This window comes from Muntiacus reevesi, chromosome 4, assembly GCF_963930625.1.
Source record: "Muntiacus reevesi chromosome 4, mMunRee1.1, whole genome shotgun sequence".
Taxonomy (NCBI): domain Eukaryota; kingdom Metazoa; phylum Chordata; class Mammalia; order Artiodactyla; family Cervidae; genus Muntiacus; species Muntiacus reevesi.
In genome coordinates this window covers 123,238,752-123,266,048 of record NC_089252.1, presented here as the reverse complement: position 1 = coordinate 123,266,048, position 27,297 = coordinate 123,238,752, and the positions used below count along the sequence as shown (strand labels likewise).

The 27,297-nt window shown below is 43.3% G+C and overlaps 1 pseudogene; it reads left to right on the top strand.

Moving 5' to 3' along the window:
• The first annotated feature begins 4,214 nt into the window (after positions 1–4,214).
• Positions 4,215–5,165, top strand: LOC136167891 (immunoglobulin-binding protein 1 pseudogene; annotated as a pseudogene).
• Positions 5,166–27,297: the final 22,132 nt, after the last annotated feature.

Below are 27,297 nucleotides of genomic sequence, written 5' to 3'. Positions count from 1 at the left end.
GACCAAATCCAGCCTGCCACCTGTTATGGATAAAGCTTTATGGGAACCCAGCCATGTCCATTTGCTTCCATATTGTCTATGGCTTTTTTTGCATTGTAAACAATGGCAAAACTGTGTAGTTGTGACAGAGGTCATCTGACCCAAAAAGCCAAAAGCATTTACTATCCGACCCTTCCTAGAAAAAGTTTTCCCAGCTCTAGTCCAGGATGAAGTGTTGGTGTAGCCGGAGTTCCATTAGCTGGTGGACAAGTGTGCCAGACTGGGTGAAATTAGGCCAGGAGCTGAATTTGATTCCTGAAGTGTTTTGAGACATTTTGTGTTACTAAAAACTGTGAATTGCTTGTAAACTGTCATATTGTTTGTTTCCCATAGATACAGTCATTCAGCTATTCAATCACTCATGGTTCAAGCAAATGTTTACATTCACATCACCCTACGTGAGTTTGATGAAGAGTTTCAGTATTTGTTGAAGTGGTTGACTTGCCTTTGCTAGCACCTAGATGTCAAGCAAATGATTCTGAAAATGAAACTCCTTTTTCCTTCTGATGAGATGGAAGTATTTTAAGAAGATTTGATGGATGAAGAGCTTCTATGATTTTGTGAGAAACAGGGACATTAGAATATAAGATTACTGATAATTAGGCAAATTGACATTATGAAATAAAAATATTGGGTTGGCCAAAAAGTTCCCTTGGGTTTTCCATAAAGCCTTATGGGAAGACCCAAATGAGCTTTTTGGCCAGCCTAATACTATGTTTATAAAAAGCATCTTCATGCCCATGTTCTCCCAGTTACTCCCCTAAAGGCAGACATTATAAAGTAGTGAATAGGATATGTGAAAGATTAGGTGCCAGATACACTTGGGTTTGAATTCTGGTTCTGCCATTATTACCTGTGTGGTCCTGGACAAGTTACTTAACCTCTTTGTGTGTGTTCCTCATTTTTAAGGTGAGAATGGTAATAGCACTTACCTCATGGGGTTGCTATGAGGATTAATTGAGATGAGGCAGGCAAAGACTTAGTACTGTGATGGTGCTAAGTTAGCTGTTATATTTCTGGTCCCCTCTCAGAAAATTCGACTAGCTCTACCAGAATCTTAATTTCCTATACTTGCTTCTCAAAATCTCCCCCTTCATTTGCCTGAGATGTCAAAGACAGGGCTGTTTGGCTGTGGCACGTGAAGGCCCTCCTTGGATTAGGGGCAGATGTGAGCTCTCCGGAAACAAGACCCCGGTGGCAGACAGCACCCTGCAATTACCTGAGCTAGCTGCTCATGTCCTGGTGGTCAGTCTTCCCGGGAGAGAATCGTGTGAGTCACAGAGAGAAGAGGACCATCTCTGTGTGACTGAACCATCACCAGTGGCTTGCCCATCCCAGGAATGGGTCTCTGTCTTTGTTCAATACAAGTTTTTACCTGTCTCATTGTTCTTCTGACTCAGGCCTGTCTTTAGTTCTTGCATCTGGAAAAAAATCTCTGACCAAAGGAGTTATTAAGCTGCTCCCTTGGCTGGCAGGAGGTCCATTCTGCCAGACTTGGAATGCTTTGGTCCAGTTGTTCACGTGTGAAGCTGTGCCTATGGTGCTTTTGAGTCTGTGCATCCGTCATCTTCAGGTCTTTCTTATCTTTTTAGCACCTCCTTTTCCTAAAAGCACAGATGGTAGGATTCAAAAGAGCTTATCTGAGCGTTGGAGAAGCTGAATCGTTCCTTTTGGTGGAGAAAACTCCCCTGGTAGGTAGTGAATTCCCCATCCGTCCTTCAGTCCATCCATCTGCTGTGATGCTGTGGAAATATTCAATCTGACTTCTGTTTTTACCTAAAATTCTCCTCTTAGCTATCCTCACCTCCTCCTTCACCCTCCTTTTTTCTTATGTGTTAAATGGGAATAATAACCATTCATCTGATCGTCTTTGTCTGGACCCATTTCTTACTACCACCCACCCTCTCCCGTCTCCTGCACACCACACAGACATTTTTGGATAAATGGAAACGCTGTGATCAGGTTTGCGGTGACGTTTATGTCAGGTTGCATATATGGAAACCATGTCTAGCAGAGTGCAGGTGTTCCTCGGTTCCTCGTGTCTGTATTCTGGCCTCGCTTTGCGTCACAGACTAGAATCGTGTCTCAGAAGCCTTGTGGTGGAGTCTGAGCTTCGTCCCTTAGTAGCTGTGATACCTCAAGCCGGTTATGTCATTGACTTCCCCAAACTGCAGTTTTCCATCAATCACGTGAGGAAGACTGCTACATCGTTAGGGAGATCAAATGAAAATATATGAAAAACGCACTCTAAGCTGTAAAGAGTGATACAAATGTATAATACAGAATAGATGGTGGTGACGATTTGACAGTTGCAGCCGCTTCCAGTTGAAAATGATAATACAAATTCTTTAATGATTTTTGCTTTTGCTTTAGTTCAGCTTTGCTCAGTGGCCTCGGGACACTCCCCTAAATGTTAATAAAACAGGAGAGCTCTTGACCTTGCTTTATAATCCGAGCAAATGCACACTGCAGTCTATCACATCCAGCAAATGCACTGCGTGCTTTCAGACTTCCGCTGGGGTGAGGTGGGTGTGGCAGGCACGGCAGGTGATCGTAGGAGCCAGTTCCCTCCATTAGTGCTCTGGGGTCATGTGCTGGGGGTGAAAAGCCCAAGGGGAGATGGGGCACCAGTGTAACCAGAGGAGAGAAGCTGGTTAAGTGCTCAGCCCGGCCAGTGTCTCTCTGTGGCCTCAATCTAAAAGGGGCCAGTCGCTCAAATTACCCAGCTGTTTGCCCTTGGTCTCTGATCGGCTTTGCAGTGGGAGGAGGGGTGAGCAGGTGGGAGGTCTGCTGCTGCTCCTCTTCCTCTTCATCCTCCTCCAGTTCAGGAAAACTGCAGGGAGAGAGTGGAGGGTGGAGTGAGTCACCAGTCAGAGACACTTGCTTTCCCTGAGGCTTTCCTTCTCTGGGCATAGAGACACTTCCAATGTCCTGAACTCTGGAGAAAACCACTGGATCAATGTCATCCTCATCTCATGCATCATGTTTCTTCGAGCTAATTTTCCAGCTGATGGTTTGGAGGCTGAAGGTCAGCACAGGACTCGACAGAAGAGAAAAGACAGAGAATGTATATGGGAGAATTAAGAAGGGTACCTGTCCCGGCAGGCTAAGTGTCTTAGAAGTAGGAAGACTCTCTGGAAGGTAGGTACCTGGTGTTTTTGGCAAAGCCAAGCCTTGTTTGGGGCCAGGTGAAACAGTTGAGTGTCATGGATTCATACTAGAAGTTGGGTAAAAATAAAAAGTCACTCTGGATATCAAGGATGCAGAGGATACAGGGAAAAGTATCTAGAACATTTTAAGACACCATTGAGGGTACTTTACAAATGCAATTTTATTTAATCTACATAGAAATATTATAAGAAAACTTGCAGATGAATAAACATAGGTTTGATTCTGAAGTCTGTTTCTTCTTTAGCTTCGTGTATAGAAAATCAAGCAAAGGTATGTCCTTTAAATTCACTACTTCTGCTGCTTCGGTTGTGAGAATTTGTTATCCTTACCCAAAGGCACTGTGGCAGCATGACCCTGCTCGTTGATATTCTGTTTCTCCGGCCACGTAAGTTTGTATTGCCCCCCTCCTTGAAGAGAGCCATGGCCAGGTGACTGACTTTGAGCAGCGTAGCATGAGTGAGTGGCTGGTATCACTTTTAGGTAGAAGTATAGAAGAGCCCAAGAGCACTTCGCTCTCACGCGCGCAGACCTGCGAGCCTGGCAAGCTGCGCAGAGTTCGGAGCCCCTGGCCGCCCTGGCCCTTGTAATGCTCCAAGCCGGCCCCTCGCCGGCTCCTGGAGTGCTCCTGCCTTCTAGCGCCCGCCCTGGCTCCGAGTTCAGCCTCGTCACACCCGCTCCTCAGAGCCGATCGCACAGTCCGGGCCCGGGTCGGCGACGAGGAGTCGCGCGAAAAGCAGCGCCTGGGGTTTGCTTTTTTATTTCCGTGTGTGTATCATTCACAGATGTCTACTAGTAGTAGGCAGCATGACAAGATGAGTCCATGGAAACGGTTGCTGGGCTGACTTAACAGCAGCCTACGGAAGTTCTCAGATGCTTAGGTAGCAATGGAGCTACTGAACCAATGCAGCGCCCCTTCCGGTTTCTTCATCTCTCGCCTAGCTCAGCTTTCCCAGGGTTGCCTTTGACCCCGGAAGTGAGGCTTTCCGGGTTCCTCCCTCCCTAAGATGGCAGCAGCCGAAGATGAGTTACTGTTACCGCGGCTCCCTGAGCTGTTCGAAACCAGCAAGCAGCTTTTGGACGAACTGGAAATCGCAACTGAGCCCACCGGCTCCTGAATAATCCAAGATAAGGTGTTCAAGGGACTGGATCTCCTGAAGAAGGCTGCTGAAATGTCGCAGCTCGACTTGTTCAGCCAAAATGAAGATTAGGAGGAGATCGCGTCCACCGACCTGAAGTACCTGATGGTGCCAGCATTTCAAGGAGCGTTCGCCATGAAACAAGTCAATCCCAGCAAGCTTCTAGATCATTTGCAGTGGGCTCGAGAACACTTTTAAAACTACTTAACTCAGTGCCAGCACTATCATGTGGCAGAGTTTGAGCTGCCCCAAACCAAGACTAACTCAGCTGAAAATAACACTGCTAATTCCTCCATGGCCTATCCTAGCATCGTTGCTATGGCATCTCAGAGACAGGCTCAAATAGACAGATACAAGCAGAAGAAGGAGGTGGAGCATCGGTTGTCTGCACTGAAATCTGCTGTGGAAAGTGGTCAAGCAGATGATGAGCATGTTCGTGAATATTACCTCCTTCACCTTCGAAGGTGGATTGGTATCAGCTTAGAAGAGATTGGAGCATTGACCAGGAGATAAAGATCTTGAGAGGAAAAAACTCCACAAAAGAGGCATCAACTTCTCAGTCATCTCGTCAGGACAGGCCTCCAATGAAACCATTTGTTCTCACTCGGAACATGGCCCAAGCCAAAGTATTTGGAACTGGTTATCCAAGTCTGGCATCTGTGACAGTGAATGACTGGTATGAACAGCATCAGAAGTTTGGAGCATTACCAGATCAGGGAATAGCCAAGACAACGTCAGGTAAGGGAGGATCATCATAACTACAAGATCAACTAGTAATGGGCATCTGTGTAAGCAGAAAGAGTTGGCCATCTGAAAGACCTGAAAACAGGAGAATTCCAAAACAGCAAACAGTATTCACTAAAAAGTGTGGCATTCTGACAGGCGTAAGGTGCTGTTTCATTGCATTTGAGGTGGTTTTGATTCGCATTTCCCTCGTGATTAGTGATGTTGAGCATTTTTTCTTGTGCCTGTTGGTCATCTGTGTGTCTTCTTTGGAAAATGTCTATTTAGATCTGCCCATTTTGTAATCAGATTGTTTGTATTGAGTTGTCTGAGTTCTTAATATATTTTGGATATTAACCCCTTATCAGACATATCATTTGCCAATATCTTCTCCCATTCAGTAGTTTTTTGTCTTGCTGATGGTTCCCTTTGCTATGGAAAAGCTTTTTAGTTTCATATGGTCCCATTTGTTTATTTTTGCTTTTGTTGTCCTTGCCTGAGGAGACTGATCAAAAAAGAAAACATTGCTAAGATTCACTTCAAAGAACATACCACCTATGTTTTCTTCTAGATGTTTTTGGTTTTAGATCTTATATTTAAGTCTTTAATTCATTTTGACTTTATTTTTGTAAACGATGTGAAAAAATGGTCTAGTTTTATTTTACATATAGCTATCGTGTTTTCCCAACACCACTTAGCCATAAAAAAGAATGAAATCTTGCAATTTGTGACAATATGGATGGATCTGTAGGATATTATGCTAAGTGAAATAAGTCAGAGAAAGATGAATACTGTATGTTTTCACTTATATGTGGAATCTAAAATATAAAAAAAAATGAGCCCCCCAAACCCAGAAACAGACTCATAGATACAGAGAACAAACTAGTGGTTGCCAGAAGGGAGAAGAATGGGAGGATGGGTGCAATAGGTGAAGGGGATTAAAAGATATTTACCAGTTATAAAATAAATAAGTCACAAGGATGTAACTTATGGTACAAAGAATACAGTCAATAATATTATAATAACTTTTTATGATGTATAACCTGTACAAATATAGAATCACTGTGTTGTACATCTGAAACAAATATTGCAAGTCACCTATACTTCAATTAAAAAATTTTAATGAAAAAAAAAAAAAAGAGCCCAAGAGAGACTCACCATGGTTTCTTCTAATGGCCACTGTTAGCCCTGCAGCTGGTTAAGTGTCCGAAACTAGAAAGGAAATGTAGAGTGGAACCTCGATTCATTTAGTGTAAGAAGTAATGCAATTTAGTTATTAAAGCCCCCTAGATTTTATTTTATTTTATTTTATTTTTTTAGCCCCCTAGATTTTAGATTGTTAATGCAGCAGAGCCTCACCTGTCCTGACTGATACAAGCAGGAAATAATTGTCCTATCATTCGTGATTTCAAAAGGTGTGTTCTTAGGTAAGAGAAAGACTGGAGAAAGGACTGACTGGGGTAAGAAGGAATGTAGGAACTAGACAACTCACCTGTTTTGTTTGTATTTTTAACTGGTGAACATGTTTTCACTTGTGTGCACATTTTAGGTGGTGGGTAATTTCTGAAGACTTCAAGATAATAGCTTAGTCTGCTTGGGCTGCTATAGCAGAGTACCATAGTCAGGGTAGCTTAACCAACAGAAACTTGTTTTCTTTGAGTCCTGGAGGCTAGAAGTCCAAGATCAAGGTGTCGGTTGGGTTGGTTTCTTCTGAGGCCTCTCTTCTCGGTTTATAGATGACCATCTTCACATTGTCTTCTGTCTGTACCCGTCTGTGTCCTTATGTCCTTTTTTTTTTTCCCCATAAGGATACCAGTTATATCAGATTTGGGCCCATCCAAATGATCTCATTTAATCTTAAGTACTTCTTTGAAGACCCATCTCCAGGTACATTCTGAGGTACTAGGGGTTAGGACTTCAATGTGTGAATTTTCAGGAGCACAATTCAGCCCGTGACAACTATGCGATAATACCTGCTACATAATATATACTCAGAAAGCAGTTCAAACAATGACCTGACTGTTTTGCCTCAGCCAAACATTTCCTATATATTTCACTCTGGCCCGGCGCCCTCAGCAGCCTCTACCTCAGAGCAACTACAGTGCTTCGTCAGTCTTTTCACCCCACTCCAGAATAATCCTGGGTGGCACAGAACTTTAAAGGAATTGTGAGGAGGGTGCTCCTAGTCCCATTAAACAAATCATTTATCTGGCTGGACCAGGTCTTAGTTGTTATATGTGGGATCTTTGACCTTTGTTTCGGCATGTGGGATCTAGTTCCCTAACCGGGGCTAGAACCTGGGCCCCCTGCATTGGGAGCTCAGAGTCTTAGCCATTGGGCCACAAGGGAGGTCCCTACTAGGTCAGTTTTCTCTTTGCGGTTGCACGGGGTCTTTACTGCTGCTTGTGGACTTACTCATTGCAGGGCGCAGGCTGTAGGCCCATGGGCTCAGGAGTTGCAGGGTACAGGCTTAGTTGCCCCGCAGCATGTGGAATCTTCCAGTATCAGGGATGGCACCCATGTCCCTTGCATTGGCAGGCAGGTTCCTATCCACTGTACCACCAGGGAAGTCCTCTCCTAGTTCCAGTTTAATAGCTAAGGACTAGAACTTAAAGATGTTAAGTGACTTATCCTAGGTTACACCGCCGATTTGCGTCTATGAATTCTGAGAACCTGGAATTGTCTTTCCATTGCTGCTGCTGCTGCTAAGTCACTTCAGTCATGTCCGACTCTGCGACCCCAAAGATGGCAGCCCACCAGGCTCCTCCGTCCATGGGATTCTCCAGGCAAGAACACTGGAGTGGGGTGCCATTGCCTTCTCTGTGTCTTTCCATTAGGTCGGAGCTAATCTGCACTAATAGAATTTGGGCTTTAAATGGAAGAGAGGGTATGAAACGTTCTCAGAGATTAGTGGAATGGGTGAGAAGAGCGAAGAGATCATTCCAAGTACGTGGAGCGGCATGAGCGAAGGTGGACTCAGGAAGGGTGAAGGGGCTCCTTACTGTTAGCCATGGTTCGCCCACTCTCTAATCTGTAGGACGCTGCATATGATGGTCCATGTGAGGGCTCACCACGAGTCCTCATGCTGAGGCTGGGCTGAAGGTGCCTCTCTAGATAATCCAGGAAAAAAATAAGGTGCCTTGGATGTGTCATCAGTTTATTTACTAGCTCATTGGAAAAGCCATAATGATTATTCACCAGCTGGTTTATATTTGCAAAATGGTTTGCCCTAATTTTGATATGATTTGTCTCTAGCAAACTAGTTCAGGGCGGTCACCACAAGTTACTCAGCTTACCAAGGAACCATTTAAAGATATAAAAATATTAAATAAACGTGCCCAGGGTGGCTAAGAGCTAGGATTAAGAATTGGAAACTTCAGAGACCTCCTCTGTTTTTGCCTCTGGGGCTGGCTTTTTCCACAGTCAGGCTTCTGGGAAACTGAATGATGAGGGGATTCCATGAAGAGCATGGCATTTTCTATAAGCCTTTATTAAAAATGCAAGTCATCAAGTTAGAAGAAAGGCATGCCAGGGAAGCGGGGAGGCCCACACTGCGGACCCAGAGCAAGGGTCCTAGGCTGGGCTCCCTGTAACACATTCTTATTGACGGCCATGAAAAGGTTCAGCGTCTTGAATGAGACAGCTGCTTGTACAGAGGCGTTTTTTATGAGCTGACAAGTTAGCCAAGAACAAAGCACATTTGTAGGAAGCAAATCATTGCCAGTTTTAATCTGAGCTTTTCATTCAGCTGTGGCCGGAGACAATTGAGTTTTTAATGTTCCGCGTGAAGTTCCTCATTTCGAATTTTGGTCAGAACAAGGCCTGGGATTTGGTTTGGCTTAGGTGATCCATTTTCAAAATGTCACTGAAATCAGTGTGAACAAAAGCAAGGCCGGTTGTTTTCATTTCCTGCCGATCATAACTTCTCCAGGGTACAGGGTCTGGGCAAACAAAGCTGCCTCCATGATGGATGTTTATGCTTCTCACTCCAAGACTGAGCTGGAAGAGGGGAGATAACGATTGACATGTTATGATGTGAAAATGATTTAAAGTCCACGCAGAGATGAGAGTTAAGTGGAGGTCCTGGGTGGGAACCCACTGTGTCTTGAGGAGTTGGAGGATATAGCTCTGAGTCACACTGATGAGACTGAAGAACTGCATCTGATCTAGCTTCTTTGGGAGAGATGTTTTTCCCAGGAAAATTTTCCAGATAAGGAATTTCCACAGAAATGCTTTTAAGATTGCTTTAAAAGAAATTCAGTTGACAGTGTGTTGTACACTTCTTGCCTTGTCAACAAAGAGTGTAGACCGTGACAGGCCATCCTCTTGGTGACTGAGGGTGCTCACTGCCTCCTCTGGCTTTACTGTAATGACCTCTCAGCGCTCCTGAGTTGCCTGTCACTAAACAAGTTCACTGCGGGTAAGCTGCAGGTCAGCTGTGTGATGGTTGGGTGTCCCTGGAGATTCGTATTTTTGTTCTAGACCATGAGTGGAATTTTCATTAGAATCTTAAAGGCAGTATCTGAGAATACCCAAATCCTGCTATGGGGGAATGATAACCATTTACCAAGTCAACTAAGTTAGCATTTCAACAGGTCAGTGAGATTGGTTTGACCAGTATGACCTTCTCATTGGCTTCCTAGGTGGCACAAGTTGTAAAGAACCTTCCTGCCAACGCAGGAGATGTAAAAGAGACGTGAGTTCAATCCTTGGGTCGGGAAGATCCCCTGGAGAAGAAAATGGCAACGCACTTCACTATCCTTGCCTGGAGAACCCCACGGGCAGAGCAGCCTGGAGGGCTGCGGTCCATGGGTCACGAGAGTCAGACAGGCCTGAAGTGCCAGCACGCACGCAGCTTCTCACTAGAGAGTTGATTCAGGACTTCAGAGATTCCTGTCACCTGGCACTTTTCACTATTTGTCTCTTCATATACATGCAGCAAGGGCCTTAAACACCACTGCTGTGTTTGCATAATGTCTAGTTATTACAATACAACTCAGTCCAGGACAACACAGACCCTAAAAACTGTAACAGAAATTTGCTGCTTTTCACCATACTCACTGAACAATCATTTGTCTCTCTAAAACTGTCTTCAAACTATTGCCGTCTCCTTCAGGGTTCTGTCTTATGAAGGATGAAGCTTCCACCTCCCTAGCTTCCCAAACACGCAGTCAGTAACCCCAGGAGTTGAATTACTCTGCTGATGTTGGGGTCCAGTCCACCCTGAAAACATTCAGCCTGTGGTCCACCTGACCTTACTTGTCTTAACACTTTAATAATAAACAGAATGGATATTTATTTCCATCTGCAGTTTTGGGTGGGAAAAGATTGGTTTTGTGGCTGAATGCCACTACAAAAACTCTTCCCCAGGAAAAAAAAAAATTAACCTGAATTTGTCATCTTTCCAGCAATTCTACTTTGAAATAATCTGCTTTTGATCCTATGGGATATAATCAATACTTTTGACTTATTTCAAACTCTTGCTTTTTCAGTAGTTAATACTTCTGACAATTTTTATTGTACAGTATTTTTTCTACCGGTAAGTAGGTAGGCTGTGATATCTATTTTTCATTGTTTTCTGATTCTTGTCTATTTGTTGAAAGCCCTAGATGAGAGAGAGAATATTCTTCATGATTTTAATTGATTTTGTTACAACTTTATTAAATCAAAGGGCCTTAATCTAAGGGTGTGGTAGGCTGAATAATGGCCCCAAAATATATTGAGCTCCAAACCTTGGAACCTATAATTGTTATCTTATGTGGAAAAAGGGCCTTATTAGATGTGAATAAGTTAAGGGTCTTGAGATGGGGAGGTTACTTTGGATTATCTGGGTGGACTTTAAATGCAGTGATGTGTGTCTTTACAAGAGAGAGGCAGAGGGAGATTTGACACAGAAAAGGAGAAGGTAAGGTGACCATAGCAACTGAGATTGGATGATGTGGCCATAAGTCAAGGATTGTTGGCAGCCCCCAGAAACTGGAAGAGGCAAGGAACACATCCTGCCTTGGAGTCTCCAGAGGGAGCTTGGCCCTGTTGACTGACCCCTTGCATTTATCCCAGTGATTTTGATTTCAGACTTCTGGCCTTCGCGACTGAGAAGGAAGACATTCCAGTTAATCACCAAATTTGTGGTAATTTGTTACTGAGGCCATAGGAAACTAATACGAAGGGTAAGTGAGCTGCTCTTCAATTTGGTTTGGAAAGATGCGGTCATCTGCAACACATTCTCAAAATGTACTGAGTTTTGTGTTAGACTACATGGAAGGCAGAGGAGAAATAGAAAAAAATGTAGTTCTTCTCTCCAAGAGCTTTGTGTCGTAGCCAGGGAGGCAAGATGGCATTCATGAGAGAAGAGCAGGGGTGCAGGGTATGAGTGAGTGCTGTGCGCTAAGTTGTTCAGCTGTGTCTGACTCTCTGCATCCCCACTGACTGTAGCCCACCAGGCTCCTCTGTCCGTGGGATTCTCTAGGCAAGAGCACTGGAGTGGGCTGCCATGCTCACCTCCAAGGGATCTTCCCAACTCAGAGACTGAACCCGAGTGTCTTATGTCTCCTGCAGTGGCAGATGGGTTCTTTACCACTAATGTCACCTGGGAATCATTAAATGCTGTGTTACTTTTATAGGCTCAAAAGAACTGATGCAGTTCAAAGGAGAGGTTGATGAATCAATCAGTAATATAGAGAAATTTTTCAGAAAACGGGGTGATGGGGAGAGTTTGCAGGCAGGGAGCAGGAAGGCGGGCATTCCTGTAGAGGAGAAGATGAGTGAGGTAGAAGTGGAACTGCATCTGGTAAGCACTGTGAGACCAGGGGCCAGGCTCACGCCGGTCACCGCAGATCCCCACCGCCTGGTACCGTGCCTGCACATAAAAGGGACTCTAAATATTTGCTAAATAAACAGGTGATGTTTTGTGGAATGTCACCATTCTGGGGCAGCTGGCCTGTAAGGACATACTTTGGGAAATGGGGAATTAGTTTGAGTTTGTAGGGTGGGGTCATTCCTGAAGGGGATTGGAAGCCAGGGAGAACAAAATCAAAGTATCAGAGTTACCATCATACTAAAGGTATTAAATTATTCTTTTCAAAGGTTTGAAGAGGTATTTAAGAAGCACTTGTTCCTAGCAGTTTTCTTTCATCTTTTTTTTTTTGAAAAATAAACAGAAAAGTCTCCCCAGATCTCCAGTCTTCCTGTGGCACTGGCATGAAAAATACATAAAATTATTAATAATTTGACAATCTCATCGCTCTGTTTGAATTGCATTAGTTTCATCTGGAAAGGGGAGATATTGATGGACTTTTCAGAACCCGGTACCAGCCCTCTGCTCAAGGATCCTGTCCCACGTTGTGGTTTCTGAAATCTACCAGTTGTCTGTGGCTCTGCTGCTTCCCCCTCCTTCCCTGAGCTGGACAACAAACGCTGGCACTTTGGCCAGGAGAGCTGGCCAAACGCTGGCTTTTTTTTTTTTTTTTTGGTAATGCACTGAAGGCATTAATCAGCTTCCAAATAATAAGAAACTTAGGAACTTTGAATGCCAAGCCCAGGTTCCTCTCCCCAGAAGGGGGTTTCCATTCTTTGCAAGGCAGAGTGCTAGCCATTCAGTGAAACCTGTTTCCATGGTGACAGGCCCCATTGCCATATCACAGACACGGGAACTCTTGTTTGCATGATGAAATTATCCTGGCTGCTAATGGGGCCTCTTTTACCTGTAGGGCTGTCCATCTCTTATAGACACTCCCTCTTTACAAAAGAAGATGATAGCAACGTGTATCATGCAGCTGTTACTTCTGGTTAATCAATTATTTCTGAATTGTACTTAACAAAGATCTTTCTTTCCCTGATGATGATTTATCAAAATAAAGTTATACTAAAATCCAACAAAATAAAATTCTTGTTTTAGCTTGTACTCCCTTACATGCCGCTTCATATCTCTTGCTGTCGATCGCTAGGCTATCTTCCTGTCAGCCAATAAAAATGCTTAGTTCTTCAGAATCCTGAAACAAACAAGCAAATAAGCAAACTCTTCCTGCTGCTGACCTGTCATATTACCATTGTACTTTTCTCATTCTTTCATTGTCAGGGTTAATAAAACCTAGTGGATTCAGCGGTCTTAGACTATTAGTGAGCTGGCTTCTGCCTGCAAACCTTTTTGTTGGCCCATACCACGTTCCTCCCTTCCCAAATATTTAAAAATTGGGAGATTTGCATAAAAATGTGTATTTCTTTTTCTCTTAACACCCTGGGGAACTGGCAACACTGGGCCCACATTTGCACATGACGGCAGTCTCTTAGAATTGAATTTCTTTTTCCGTCTTTGGACAGGGTGTGGGGTCTCTGCAGACCCGGTAATTCCCTCCCACCACTCCCTCTTCATCTCTTGGATGAAGTGTCAGTTACCGTTTATCACTGCCTTGTGATCTTAGTTTCCTTATGTACAGAAATCTCTCTCTGTACCAATGCTTCTGTCCAGTATGGGAAGTAGAATATAGATCCAGAGGGCTGCAGATCTCATACTCAGCTGTTCTACCTTTGTGTGTTATCTGCTTGGCTCCTTTGCCATCTGGGTTTGCAACCCCTGAATTGTACCACACTTTGTCAGCCTCTATGATTCTTGCTTTGTTAAATCGTTCCTTTTCATCCACTGTCACTCGTCCTGACGGTCACTTCTCACTTGATAGATCAGATGGCCTTTTGCTGGTTGTCTTCCTCAAAGCCTGTCTACCTGCCCTTCCCCTCACTTTTGCTCCATCCTAAACTGCCTTTCTCAATGACTTAATTAACATCACCTGTAATCCCCTGAGTCCTCTTCTTACCTCCAACACTCTTTTTCTCTCCATTTATTTATTTAATTGAAGCATAGTTGATTTACATGGTTGTGTTAGTTTCAGGTGTATAGCAAAGTGATTTGGGTATGCAGTCATATATCTTTTCTCTTTCAGACTCTCTTCTTATAGGTTACCATAAAACATTGAGTACAATTCTCGGCGCTGCGCAGCAGGTCCTTGTTGGTTACCTATTTCGTACATACTAATGTGTATATGCTCATTTCAAACTCCTGATTTATCCCCACCCGCCTTTTTCCCCTATGGTAACCATTAGCTTTTCCCTGTGTTTATGAGTGTATCTCTGTTCTGTATATAAGTTCATTTGTATCATTTACTTTTTAGATTCTACATATAAATTGCATCACATGGTATTTGTCTGTCTTTGTCTGGCTTACTTCACTTAGTATGATAATCTCTAGACCCATCCATGTTGTGGCAAATGGCATTATTTCATTCTTTGGTTATGGCTGAGTGTGTGTGTGTATGTGTGTGTGTGTGTGTGTGTATATATATATATATAAATATGTATTCACTTCTTTATCCATGCATCTGTTGATGAGCATTTAGGCTGCTTCCATGTCTTGGCTATTGTAAATAGTGCTGGAGAGAACACTGGGGGGTATGTTCACTCTTCAAATTACAGTTTTCTCTGGATATGTGTCTGAGAGTGGGATTGCAAGATCGTATGGTAGCTCTGTTTTTAGTTTCTTAAGGAATCTCCATATTGTTCTCCATAGTGGTTGTACCAATTTACATCCCCACCAACAGGGTAGTTGGGTTCCCTTTTCTCCACACCCTCTCCAGCATTTATTATTTGTAGACTTTGATGATGACCATTCTGACTGGTGTGAGGTGATACCTCATTATAGCTTTGAGTTACATTTCTCTAATAATTAGCGGTGTTGAGCATTTTTTCATGTGCCTTCTGATCATTTAACACTGTGTTTTATGATGATACATCTAAGATCCTTTCACTTTCATATACTTGGTCTGAGCAGTTTTCTTTGTGTCAAGGTTCCGATGGTTTCTTCTACGTGGATGACTTCCAATTCCATCCTTTTCTCTGACCTCCTTCTGAGTCTTCATCCTGCAGACAGCTCCCCTGGGCTGTGGGTCCCTACCAGCCCCTGAATGTCCTGCCCACACACCTGCCGTATTACTTCACTGGCTCTTTCTCTGAATGACATGATTGTCCTTCCAGTTTCTCAGGTACCAGGCGTTATTCCGTGTCTGATCGTCTGCCTGTTTGTTCTTTCTTTTCTCTCCCATGATCTCTGTCTATTCAAGTCTCTGATACCTCTTTTTAAAAATTATTTGTTTCATTATTTTAGTGTCTCCCTCCTTCAATCTATTATGTATACTTCTGCTTGACTAATTTAACCTAAAAAATTCATTCATTGTTTCATTTATTAATTCATACAATAACTACATAAATCCTGTAAAATGTATCCCTTTTTCCTCTTAAAATGCCATCTGTTTCTCTGTACTGCTAACAGAATCAAGATCATGTTACTTATTGTGGTTTGGGAGACCTTTGCTCTCTGCCCCCAGCCTCTCTTTCTAGTCATCCCCCGCTACTCCCAGGTATAAATCTTTACTCCTTGAGTTAGTGTCTGGGAGTTTATAAGCATAAAACCCTCGAGTCTGCCCTGATTGAATTTCAGTTCTGCTACTTGCTGACTGTGTGACCTTAATTAAGTCACTTAATTTTTAAACCTCAGTTTCTTTATTTGCTTAACCCATGGATTTATTTGAAGATTAAAAAAAAATAAGCCTTGTAATACAATACGTGGTGCGCAGTAAGAGCACAAGAGTGTTTGATGCTATTATTCAGCCAAATCATGGTTTGTGGTACATTCTCATGTTATTTTTTCATCCTGGATTGCTTGCCTCTGTCTAACTCTCTCCCTGTGTCTAAATCCTGATCATCCTTAAGCCCAGGTCAGAGCTGGTAGAGCCTCCCACAAAACTGTTTCTGATCCTACAGGTAGAAATATTCTCTTCCTTAGAGGAGACAGTAACACTTTTCACTTTGCAGCATTGTATTTATATACCAGGGCTTCCCAGGTAGCTAGTGGTAAAAGAACCTGCCTGCCAGTGCAGGAGACCTAAGAGATGCGAGTTCAATCCCTGCGTCGGGAAGATCCCCTGGAGAAGGGATGCCAACCCACTCCAGTATTCTTGCCTGGAGAATCCCATGGACAGAGGAGCCTGGTGGGCTACAGTCCGTGGGGTCACAAAGAGCTGGACACAACTGAAGCACCTCAGCACTGGCATGCGTTTATACACCAGTCTCATCTAACCCACAACACAGGAAGCTCGCTGGTTTTTGGGATCTGAATCATGTCTTTGTTGCCCACGTCACCCAAGGTGTCTTATACAAAATAGATGCTCAATAACTATTTGCTGAATGAATAAACATTCACCTGAGTGGATATTTCCTTATAGTTCTCTATTTTCATACATTCAAGAAAATAGGAAGAAGTGTCAGTCATTAGGTTTGAGAAGTGTGGCATATTTTTCAGTGATTTGTTTGCCCCCTTACTCCTATGCTATGGGTGTAACACAGGTGTCTTTTGAGAAACTCAAGTATCTATTGATTTCTTAAAAATGTATATCCCACCTTCTTTTTAAAGCATTTGAAACAGCATGCATATTAAACCTAATGTAAAATAGGACAATTGTGTCTAAAAAGAGAACAGAGCCCATCTCAAAGAGTTAGGAAGCAGATGTTACCAGACACCTGGGGTGAGTTAATTGCTATACTTGGTAACTGGGTTTGGCTTTGAGTTTCTTGGCAGCTAAAACTGAAAGGAAACACATTGAGTTATTCATTCAGCAAACATTTGTTGAATATTTTTGATAAATGGGGCACTGTGCTAACAGTGGAGATTCTAAAGGGAACAAGCCTGAGTCCCTGGCTTTAGCACGTCACTTAGACATGAGTTAAGTGATTGGAGGTGGATGCAGGGAGCAACAGGGACTTGGAAAAGGGCCCCGAGGATATCTGTGATGCGGAGGGTTAGGGCCAGCTCCTGGAAGAGGAGAGACTTTCACCAGACTGGTCCGCTTGGGAAGATCCTTCTTGGTATGAGGCACAGCGCACAGAGAAACAGTTAGGCCTCCGAGGACGTGTTTGCGGAGAGAAGCTGCGGGGGCAAGATTCATGGGATTTCCAGGCAAGAATATTGGAGTGAGTTGCTTTTCCTTCTCCAGGAGATCTTATCGACCCAGGATCAAAACTGGATCTCCTGCATTGCAGGTGGATTCTTTACTGACTGAGCCGCCAGGGAAGCCCAGACCTTACCTTGCAATCAAAGAAATGTCAAAGGATCTGCTGTCATATTTTAAAAGCGCTATCCATCTATCTGAGCTTTTTTGTTTTTAGTGCTTACTAACTGTCCTTGTAAATAAGAAGGGTATGACTCTTTCTTGACTGTGTTTTCTGTTGTTCCAAGCTCATCCACTGCAAGTCATGGGTCTAGTTTACCCTTGTTTTTATACTTTTCTCATGTGTATTTAATACAAACCCAATCTTTATGTTGTGTTAGACATAATTTACAAACCTTCACTCCTTCTGGGATTCTCTATGAAAAGCATGTGAAACATGTCTTAAAAAGAACAGACTCACCAAAGGGAACGTAAATGAATGGAATCCTTTCTGGGACTGACCAGGGATCATGGCAGGAAGACTCCTGATTTATTTGCCCTCAGTTTCTCCAAATGCTGGAGAGAGTTAGAGACGTTGAGGTGAAGTGGGAAGATCATTGTACCTGCTTAGAGCTCATCACAGAGAAGTGATACATAGTTAATGACCTTTTGTGACAACCTTATTCTTACAATTTAATGGGGCCATATGTGCCCTGCAGTGACAGATGGTCCCAATCTGCTATTGTCAGATAATGGCTTGTTTAGAGGCTCAGGGTGACTGTGTGACAAGTCTGAGCTGGACCAGCTGTTTTGCCTGCAACTAAAGTGTGATCTGGCTGAATGAATGCAGACAACAGACTAAAAGACATATTTCTACTGCATGGAAGTATTCATAATTTTTCTGGCAGGAGAACTTATTAATGTATTTCTTCAAACAAGAGTACACCATCCACCTCTCCCCTCCCTCCAAAAGCACTGGTCTAGGGGTCAGAGCACTTGGATTTTAATTTCCTCCCATGGCTAACTAGCTATGTAACCATGGATACATCACAAAAATTCTCTGAGTTCCTATTTCCTAAAATGGATCTGAGTTAGATCATCTTTGAGATCTTCTAAAATTTTGCTTTTTTGAATCTTAGAATCCAAAGTGTGGGCCATAATGATTCATATTCATCAGCTTACCAAATGTTAGGCTCTCTGCTAAGCCCAAACTAGTATTACCTTTTTTTGAACAACCACAGTGGCCCTAGGTGGCCATTATCATTATTCATCATCATTTTAAAGATGGAGAACACAAGTAACAGACAGACAAATGAACTGCCTACAGTCCAGTGGCTGGGCCAAGGAGAAGCCGGAGTTTGACCTGGTCCATGTTCTTTATCTCCACGCTATACTGCTCACTGGTGTGAGCTGAGCAAGAAGGCTGGGCAAGAAAGAACCAAGGTGGAAACAAGCCAGCAGATTGTTTTTGTGGGGTCTGTGTTTCTTCCCCTTGCGTGTTATCATCCGTTCTGCTGTGTCTGCGATGACTTGGTGTGTATGCCCTAATCCATTTCAGGATGCTGCCATGTGGTCCTGAGCCAGTCCTGAAGAACCAGACTGCTGGGCTCCCATGCTGTGTGTTTGGAAGTACCCCCTTTCTGTGCAGCGTTGGGGGCAGTGTGGTATGGGGTAACACTTAAGTATGAGAAAATGCCTTTTCCTGGAAGAAAAGCAAAGAATCCACAGTACTGTCAATATATCTGTGTGCTTAAGTCACGTGTATGGATCTGTCATCTCTTAAGCCCATTTTATTTTAGTTCACATTTCTGAAACCTCTCATTTTATTAGCCTTATGCTTCCTGGTCATATGAATTTTGAGACAGTGATCCCTTTCTGTGAAGAATGACTTCATTCTCCTCATAGAAAAATTACTTTGGCATTTGAGCAAATAAGAATTAAATGGAAACCCAAGACGTTTCTCTGATTGTGGTAAGCTCCTCCACCCAGCAGCTCTGCAGTGTTTTGTTATGGAGGTTGAGTTATATTTTTCCTCTAGGCTCAGGTCTATTTTAAGAATATAATATAAATATTGTTTAAATAAGTCCTTCCCCACCAAGTAGAGGATAAAAGCCTTGGTCATACTGTAGAAGGAAGGCTAGATATTCAGGTGACCTTAAGATTAGAGAATTGACTCTACTAAATTTTAGGTCAGTTTGATTTTTGACTGGGATTTGAGTCTCAAGAGGCATTAAAAAAAAAGGTTTGTGGATGTTGCCAAATACAGTCACTGACAGGTTCTGGAAAGAAGGTCATCTCATGCTAGGCCTTCTGTGTGTGAGGCTGATCACTTGTGTCCTCTGGTCACTTGTTCTCTCATCTGGCACTGTTACGTTTAGTCCCTCTGTCGGGCATGGGGAGGACAGAAGACTCCTTAGAGGCCTGCAGAGAGGAGTGGAGGTGGTGGTGTTTCACTGGTGTTTCAGTGTTCCAGAAAAAACCCAGCCCCAGGGCATGCAGGTAATAACAGAAAATCATCTGAATTAGAGAAGCGCAAACTGAGCCCAAAGCAGGGCTGGTCGGCTCCATTTCCTGAGGTTTGAGGCAAGCTAGGATAGAATGAGATAAATTAAATTGACATTTTAAATTTAGAAAATGATTCTCTGTAGACATCAGCTAACACAGATAGCTGTGTAAATTAGTGAAGTATATCATTGTCGGTGTCTCAGACCACAGTTCGTAGCAGACCAGTGATCACATTATAGATCAGTTATACTGATGTGTCTGGCCAGGTCAATAAAGTTACTGTGCCATGCGCACTGTCTATGGAATATTCCACTCAGATTAGTGCTCTCTGCCCTTCCAGCGTGATATTAGTCTCAACAGTCCTGACACTTGCGGTCAGTCAGTTCTCTGTTGTTGAGACTGCCCTATGCATTATAGAATGTTTAACAACATCCTCGGGCTCCACTTACTAGATGCCAGTTGCATCCTCCAATATGACAACCAAAGATGTCTCCAGTTGTTGCCAAATGTCCCCTGGGGGACAGAATGGCCCTCTTCTCTCACTGAAAACCACTACATCCGATTCACACTGACCCATATAGAGTTACAGGTGTATGAGAGTTTATATGTGTCTATGTGCACACAGGCGCACACATATACATACCTGCTTCCTTTTCCCAAGGCATGATACTAATAATCCCTGACACACAGCAAACTTTGCATAAATGGAATGTTAACAATAACTCTTACTTAATAAAGTGATGCTCCTTCCCCTCCACTTAAAAAGCTGATTCATCTCCAAGAGTGATGCGAAACCAGGAATGATCTGGCAGATTATAATTGGAGCTGAAGATAAGTTGTCAGACCAGACCTGCAAGGCCTTCTGTGGAGTGAAGTAACTCATGGAGTGCAATCTGAGGAACCAACACAAACGCTTGGTTCCACCAAGCATTCCTACGGCACCTAGGAGAGTTGTTGCTGAATTTTTGGAAAACCTAGGCATAAGTTTCATGGATTGTACTATTTCATTTTACTTAACTTTCTTTCAGGTAAAATTGCTGTTTGTTTTGAATTAGTTGGGAAAAAGAGGACAACTAAAAGAGCAGCCAAAGAAAGCTTCAGGGAGAAATGAAGGAGGAGATGTTTATAGGTCACTATAAACATATAGGGGCAGGTCATCAAAATCACAGAACCTGAAGATGGGAAAAGATTTTAGAAGCCCAATGTCCTGTGTCCCCAAACTCTACTGCAACAGTTCCCATCAGGGTTAGCAGATCTGTATACCCAGTTATCTGCCCTCCTCGGTACTAAAGCGCTTGACACCGTTGACTGCATTGTCCTTGGAACACAATCCTGTCTAGGGCTCCTTATCACCAAACTCAAAGAGGTCTTTCCATTTGCAGGCTCTTCTTCACAAGTCTGTAAATATTGCAGTTTCCCAGAGCTGTATCTTTGCGTTCTTCTCTCTTGAACTGGTTTGTACCAGATCCCAGGGACTCTCACAGATCTGCTTCCAGCCCAGACTTTTTCCTGAAGTCTGACTCATATGTTCATTTTTCTTCTGACATCTCCTCTTAGGTGTTTGACGGTTACCTCAAATTTCATGTGGCCCCAAACTGAGTGATTCCCTCCCATGCCCCCCAGCCCACATCTCTTAAGTCTTCTCCATGATGGTCAATAATCCCTTTGTTTGTTACTGTTTACTGTTAATCCCCCACACTGAGGATTCATCCGTCCTTTCCTTCTTTTTCTCACGCTCATATTAAATCAGTGTCAGAATCTCCCATCAGTGCCACCTCTTAAATATTAATGTATCCTGGGTTGCATAACTTTTCATCGACTCTAAGCTCCAAGCTCTGGCTCAGCCTGCCAGTGTCTCTCAGCAGATCTTGTCTGCCCTGCCCGCCTGCATTTGGTGATTTCACAGCATCAAGTGATCATGTGTACATCAGACCCAGCTATTTCCTGATCAGACCCTTCAGTAGCTTCCCCGTTAGACCAAGAATAAAATTGAAACTCTTTCACACTGTCTACAGGTCTACACAATCCAGCTCGTGGCTCCCTCTCTGACCTTGTCATCCTGTATTCTCTCTCATTCCTGCCTGTTTGGGAATTTTGGTCTTTCCCCACCACCCCCGCTCCACCCCTTGAAAAGACATTAAGCTCACGCCCATTTCAAGGCCTGCTATTTCTTCCTGACTGCTCTTGCCCAGACCCTCATACTGCTGCCAACTTCTCATTGTGCATATCACAAGTAAGGCCCCTCTCTATCATACTATTCTAGTTTTCTTCCTCACAATGCTTATTGGTATCATAAAATATCTTGTTTGTTTACACGCTTGTAGTCTATCTCTCCCTCACAAGAATGGAGGCTCCTGGATAGCCTCTGTCTGTTTTCTACTGCTTGGCAAATTGTAGGTGTTTACATATGCATTGCCTAGCCAACATTCTACAACACGGTGAGATACAGTCACACTCTGACTACAGACTTGACTGGCTAAAGGGAAGTAGCACAAGGGATGTTCAGAAAAAGCTTATTCATTTGTGGGTGTAGACACACACACATTTGTGTGTGTCTGAAACGATTTGTCTGAACCTTAGTTATCCTTCAAGAAAATTCGCCTTTGATGTTTGAGGGCGGGAGTCAGCTCCTAGGATTAGGACTGTCATATTGAATAGAATCTTGAAGCTTCAGTGTATTATGCCCTAAGAGCTGTCTTTTCAATATTTCCAATTGTAATTAAAAGAGTAAATTAGTCCTTATTGACCTAAATTTCCAGGAGAGACCCCCTCCGATTTTCAAAATAGAAAACCCCCAAATCCAAAAGTGATTCCATTCCCCACTCATCGTATTTCCATTGAGAGACAGGAGATTCACTTTAGGTTCTAGGAAGGCAGATCGTGGGTGGGATTCCTCCAGATTCTCTCTCTCCACTCCCCCTCATCACAGCAGCACTTAGCTGATTTCAGAGGAGGAACCAACAGAGCTCAGCTAAGCTCCTGTGTCTCTTATTTCGTCTGTCTGTCTGTCCACTAAAGATGAGGTGTCACCTGCTCTCTGCCACAAGATGAGCTGTCTGCTCTGCCATGGCTTGGGGATGTTGAATGATGCCAGTGGCTGGGGAGGAGAAGGAGGGTCGGATAAGGAGCCAGACACATCCTTTGGTCCCACGGTGTCATTAAGTGTATCCTGACCTCTGTCCGTCTCAGACCTGTGTCTGTCGCTCTGTTCATTCGAGCTCGTGCAGGGCAGAGTGCTGATTTCTCACCCCTCTTAAACTCTAGATAAAAGGACTGCTTCAGTCTCAAAGACTCCAGTTTGAAAGGTGCCAGTAGGTTTTAACAAATATTCAAAGTTTTCTGCATCCTGACAAATAGAACTTTTAACTATAAGTTCAAATTTCCAGGTAATTTTGTATAATTACAACTGATACTCCATGAAGGCAGCAGAATGTTGATGAAAAGATATGCTTCAAAATCAATGAGATAAGACACCAGTTCTCAGCTTGGCCCTGTACAAATAGCTTTGGATAATTCACTCAGCTGCCCAACACTCATTTTTTTCTCATTTGTGAAGTTGACATGATGGCATCTACACTCCCCAGGGCTGGTGGGGGCTTAAGTGAGACTGTGTACTATGTAAACTGCTTTCATAGTGCCTAGCTCTTTAGAAGCTAGTTCCCATCTGTCATCCCACGCTGTGTGACTAGAAGTTAGCTGGATCAAAATGTCTGTCTATTATGGTCATTAACTTTTGTGCTATTCTTTATACCTACTGAATTAATTCACATATATAGTATGATCTCTCTGAACCACTACATGGACTGTGAGATAGGGATATGGGTGGGGGGGATCCTATCTCACAGATGAAAAAAGGCAACTTAGATGGATGGTTGATTTGACTAAGCTCAGTAAACTCAGGTCTCAAACGCAAGCTGGTCTCTAAATCTGGCACCATGCCTTTCAGCCTATGCCATTCTGTTTGAGGAGCATGTTACTTACTGACTATTCCAACAGATAGGAGAATGAGGAGAGGGCAATATGAGAATATCAACTCTAAAGTGCTAGAATAACTCTTGGATGTGTTTCCTCACATTATTGATGCTGAAATCTCCGTGCACTGGTGTTGAATCAAATCTTGGAGAAAGAGTTTTGGGTGAAGTAAAACAGAATATCACTTTGCCAGTCTAAGGGGGGACACAGCGGACTTGTGCCCTGAAAACTGTATGTCCCATCCCGGGAGGATTTTGTGTGGAGTTTTATAGTAATGGTTCAAGGATATGCTTGCTGATAAGGATTAGATTGTGTGCAGGCCCAGTTAGTCAGTTCAGTCACTCAGTCATGTCCAGTTCTTTGTGACCCCATGGACTGCAGCACGCCAGGCCTCCCTGTCGATCAGCAGCTCCTGGAGCTTACCCAAACTCATGTCCATTCAGTCAGTGATACCACCCAACCATCTCATCCTCTGTCGTCCCCTTTTCCTCCTGCCTTCAATCTTATCCAGCATCAGGGTCTTTTCCAAGGAGTCAGTTAGTCACATCAGGTGGCCAAAGTATTGGAGTTTCAGCTTCAGCATCAGTCCTTCCAGTGAATATTCAGGACTGATTTCCTTTATGATTGACTGGTTGGATTTCCTTGCATTCCAAGGGACTCTCAAGAATCTTATCCAACACCACAGTTCAAAAGGATCAATTCTTCAGCGCTCAGTTTTCTTTACAGTCCAACTCTCACATCCATACATGACTACTGGAAAAACTATAGCTTTGACTAGACGGACCTTTGTCAGCAAAGTAATGTCTCTGCTTTTCACTATGCTGTCTAGGTTGGTCATAGATTTTCTTCCAAGGAGTAAGCGTCTTTTCATTTCATGGCTGCAATCACCATCTGCAGTGATTTTGGAGCCCCCAAACATAAAATCTGACACTGTTTCTACTGTTTCCCCATCTATTTGCCATGAAGTGATGGGACTGGATGCCATGATCTTAGTTTTCTGAATGTTGAGTTTTAAGCCAACTTTTTCACTCTCATCTTTCACTTTCATCAAGAGGCTCTTTAGTTCTTCTTCACTTTCTGCATTACGGTGGTGTCATCTGCGTATCTGAGGTTATTGATATTTTTCCCGGCAATCTTGATTCCAGCTTGGGCTTCATCCAGTCTGGCATTTTGCATGATGTACTCTGCATATAAGTTAAATAAGCAGGGTGACAATATACAGCCTTGATGTACTCCTTTCCAAATTTGGAACCAGCCTGTTGTTCCATGTCCAGTTCTAACTGTTGCTTCTTGACCTGCATACAGATTTCTCAGGAGGCAGGTTAGGTGGTCTGGTATTCCCATCTCTAGAAGAATTTCCCACAGTTTGTTGTGATTTACATAGTCAAAGGCTCTGACATAATCAGTAAAGCAGAAGTAGATGTTTTTCTGGTATTCTCTTGCTTTTTCAAACATCCAACATATGTTGGCAATTTGATCTCTGGTTCCTCTGCCTTTTCTAAAACCAGCTTGAACATCTGGAAGTGCACAGTTCACATACTGTTGAAGCCTGGCTTGGAGAATTTTGAGCATTACTTTACTGGCGTGTGAAATGAGTGCAGTCATGTGGTAGTTTGAACATTCTGTGGGATTGGAATGAAAATTGACCTTTTTCAGTCCTGTGGCCACTGCTGAGTTTTCCAAATTTGCTGGCAAGTTGAGTGCAGCACTTTCACAACAACATTTTTTAGGATTTGAAATAGTTCAACTGGAATTCCATCACCTCCACTAGCCTTGTTCGTAGTAATGCTTCCTAAGGCCCACTTGTCTTAACATTCCAGGATGTCTAGCTCTAGGTGAGTGATCACACCATCGTGATTATCTGGGTCATGAAGATCTATTTTGTATAGTTTTGTTACATTTTCTTAATATCTTCTGCTCCTGTCTATAGCATTTCTGTCCTTTATTGTGCCCATCTTTGCATGAAATATTCCGTTGGCATCTCTAATTTTCTTGAAGAGATCTCTAGTTTTTCCCATTCTGTTGTTTTCCTCTATTTCTTTGCACTGATCACTGAGGAAGGCTTTCTTATCACTCCTTGCTATTCTTTGGAACTCTGCATTCAAACGGGTGTATCTTTCTTTTTCTCCTTTGCCTTTCCCTTCTCTTCTTTTCTCAGCTATTTGTAAGGCCTTCTCAGACAAACATTTGGCCTTTTTACACCTCTTTTTCTTGAGGATGGTCTTGATCACTGCCTCCTCTACAATGTCACGAACCTCTGTCCATAGTTCTTCAGGCACTCTATCAGATCTAATCCCTTGAATCTATTTGTCACTTCCACTGTATAATCATAAGGGATTTGATCTATATGATTGGTCATACCTGAATGGTCTAATGGATTTCCCTCCTTTCTTCAATTTAAGTCTGAATTTGGCAATAAGGAGTTCATGATCTGAGCCACAGTCAGCTCCCAGTCTTGTTTTTGCTGACTGTATAGAGCTTTTCCATTTTTGACTGCAAAGAATATAATCAGTCTGATTTTAATCTGATGATGTCCATGTGTAGAGTCTTCTCTTGTGTTGTTGGAAGAGGTGCAGGCCGTACACTCCTTTAATCTGACCTCAGGTACTCTGATGAGCTTCTGTGGTTCCTGTAATCTGCCCTCAGATGGTTTTCTCTGGAGTGAAGAATGCTAGTATCTTCCGTTTGTTGGGGGGTTTAGTTCTATAAAGATCTCACAGACATTGCTATGTGTATCCCTTGAGGTGGGACCAGGCCCTGGCCCAAGGCCACACTATTGCCCCTTGGCTGATCCTCCCTTGACTCTATATCCCCTCCCTTCCGTGATTAGCAACTGTTGGAAAGGTTTCCATGCCCAGGAGCCCCATAGGGTCCTGCTCTGTTTCATTATTCCGGTATTCCTTCATTAGTTAGGTCCTTTTCCAATGATGTTTAACTTTTAAAATGATTTGCTCCATCTATTCATTTAATCATTCATTCATAAGCATTTTTTGGGTCCCTATGAGTACTATTGCCTGGAAAATCCCATGGACGGAGGAGCCTGGTAGGCTAGAGTCCGTGGGGTCGCAACGAGTTGGACACGACTGAGCGACTTCACTTTCACTTCAATTTCATGATGTGTGTCAAACAGCATAACAGATACTGTGAATACAAAAGCCCAAGACAGGGTTGCCACCCTCTGGGACACAGTCTTGCTGGGGATACAGAGGAACCGACAGATAATCATAGTCTAGTGTGTGATGGGTACTGTGGAGGGGGAGTGTGCCAGGTGTGGTGCAGCTTCAGGGACGGAAGGGAGCCTGGAGGGGGCGAGGCCATGGACAGGTTTCTAAGAGGAGATCCTTGAATCAGCCACTGTTAGTGAGGACAAGTCGGCTACTCCCTCTGAGCCCCAGCCTCTCATCTGTGTTCGAACTGGCGGTAACACAGTAACTCCCGCATCTGGTTGTTAATGTGTATAGAGTGCTTCGATCTGTGCCTAGCAAGTGGTAAACACTCAAAAAATGGTGACTGTTATTACTTACCATTTCATTCAGGAAAAAGCCTTTTCATTTTATGTTGACTTCACATAGGACAGGAAACTAAAATGAATACACTCATATTCTTTAGATGATGGTTCCAGAGATGTGCCTAAAAGGGCGCACATTTGAGCCCAGATTCTAAATAACTCTAGGGAGAATACTCTTGAAATTTTGTTCATAAAAGCTTGAAAGAAACATGTTACTGACCTCTTCCTACCACCGCCTTTCCTCTTCCTTCTGTTGCTCATGGCAGGCAAC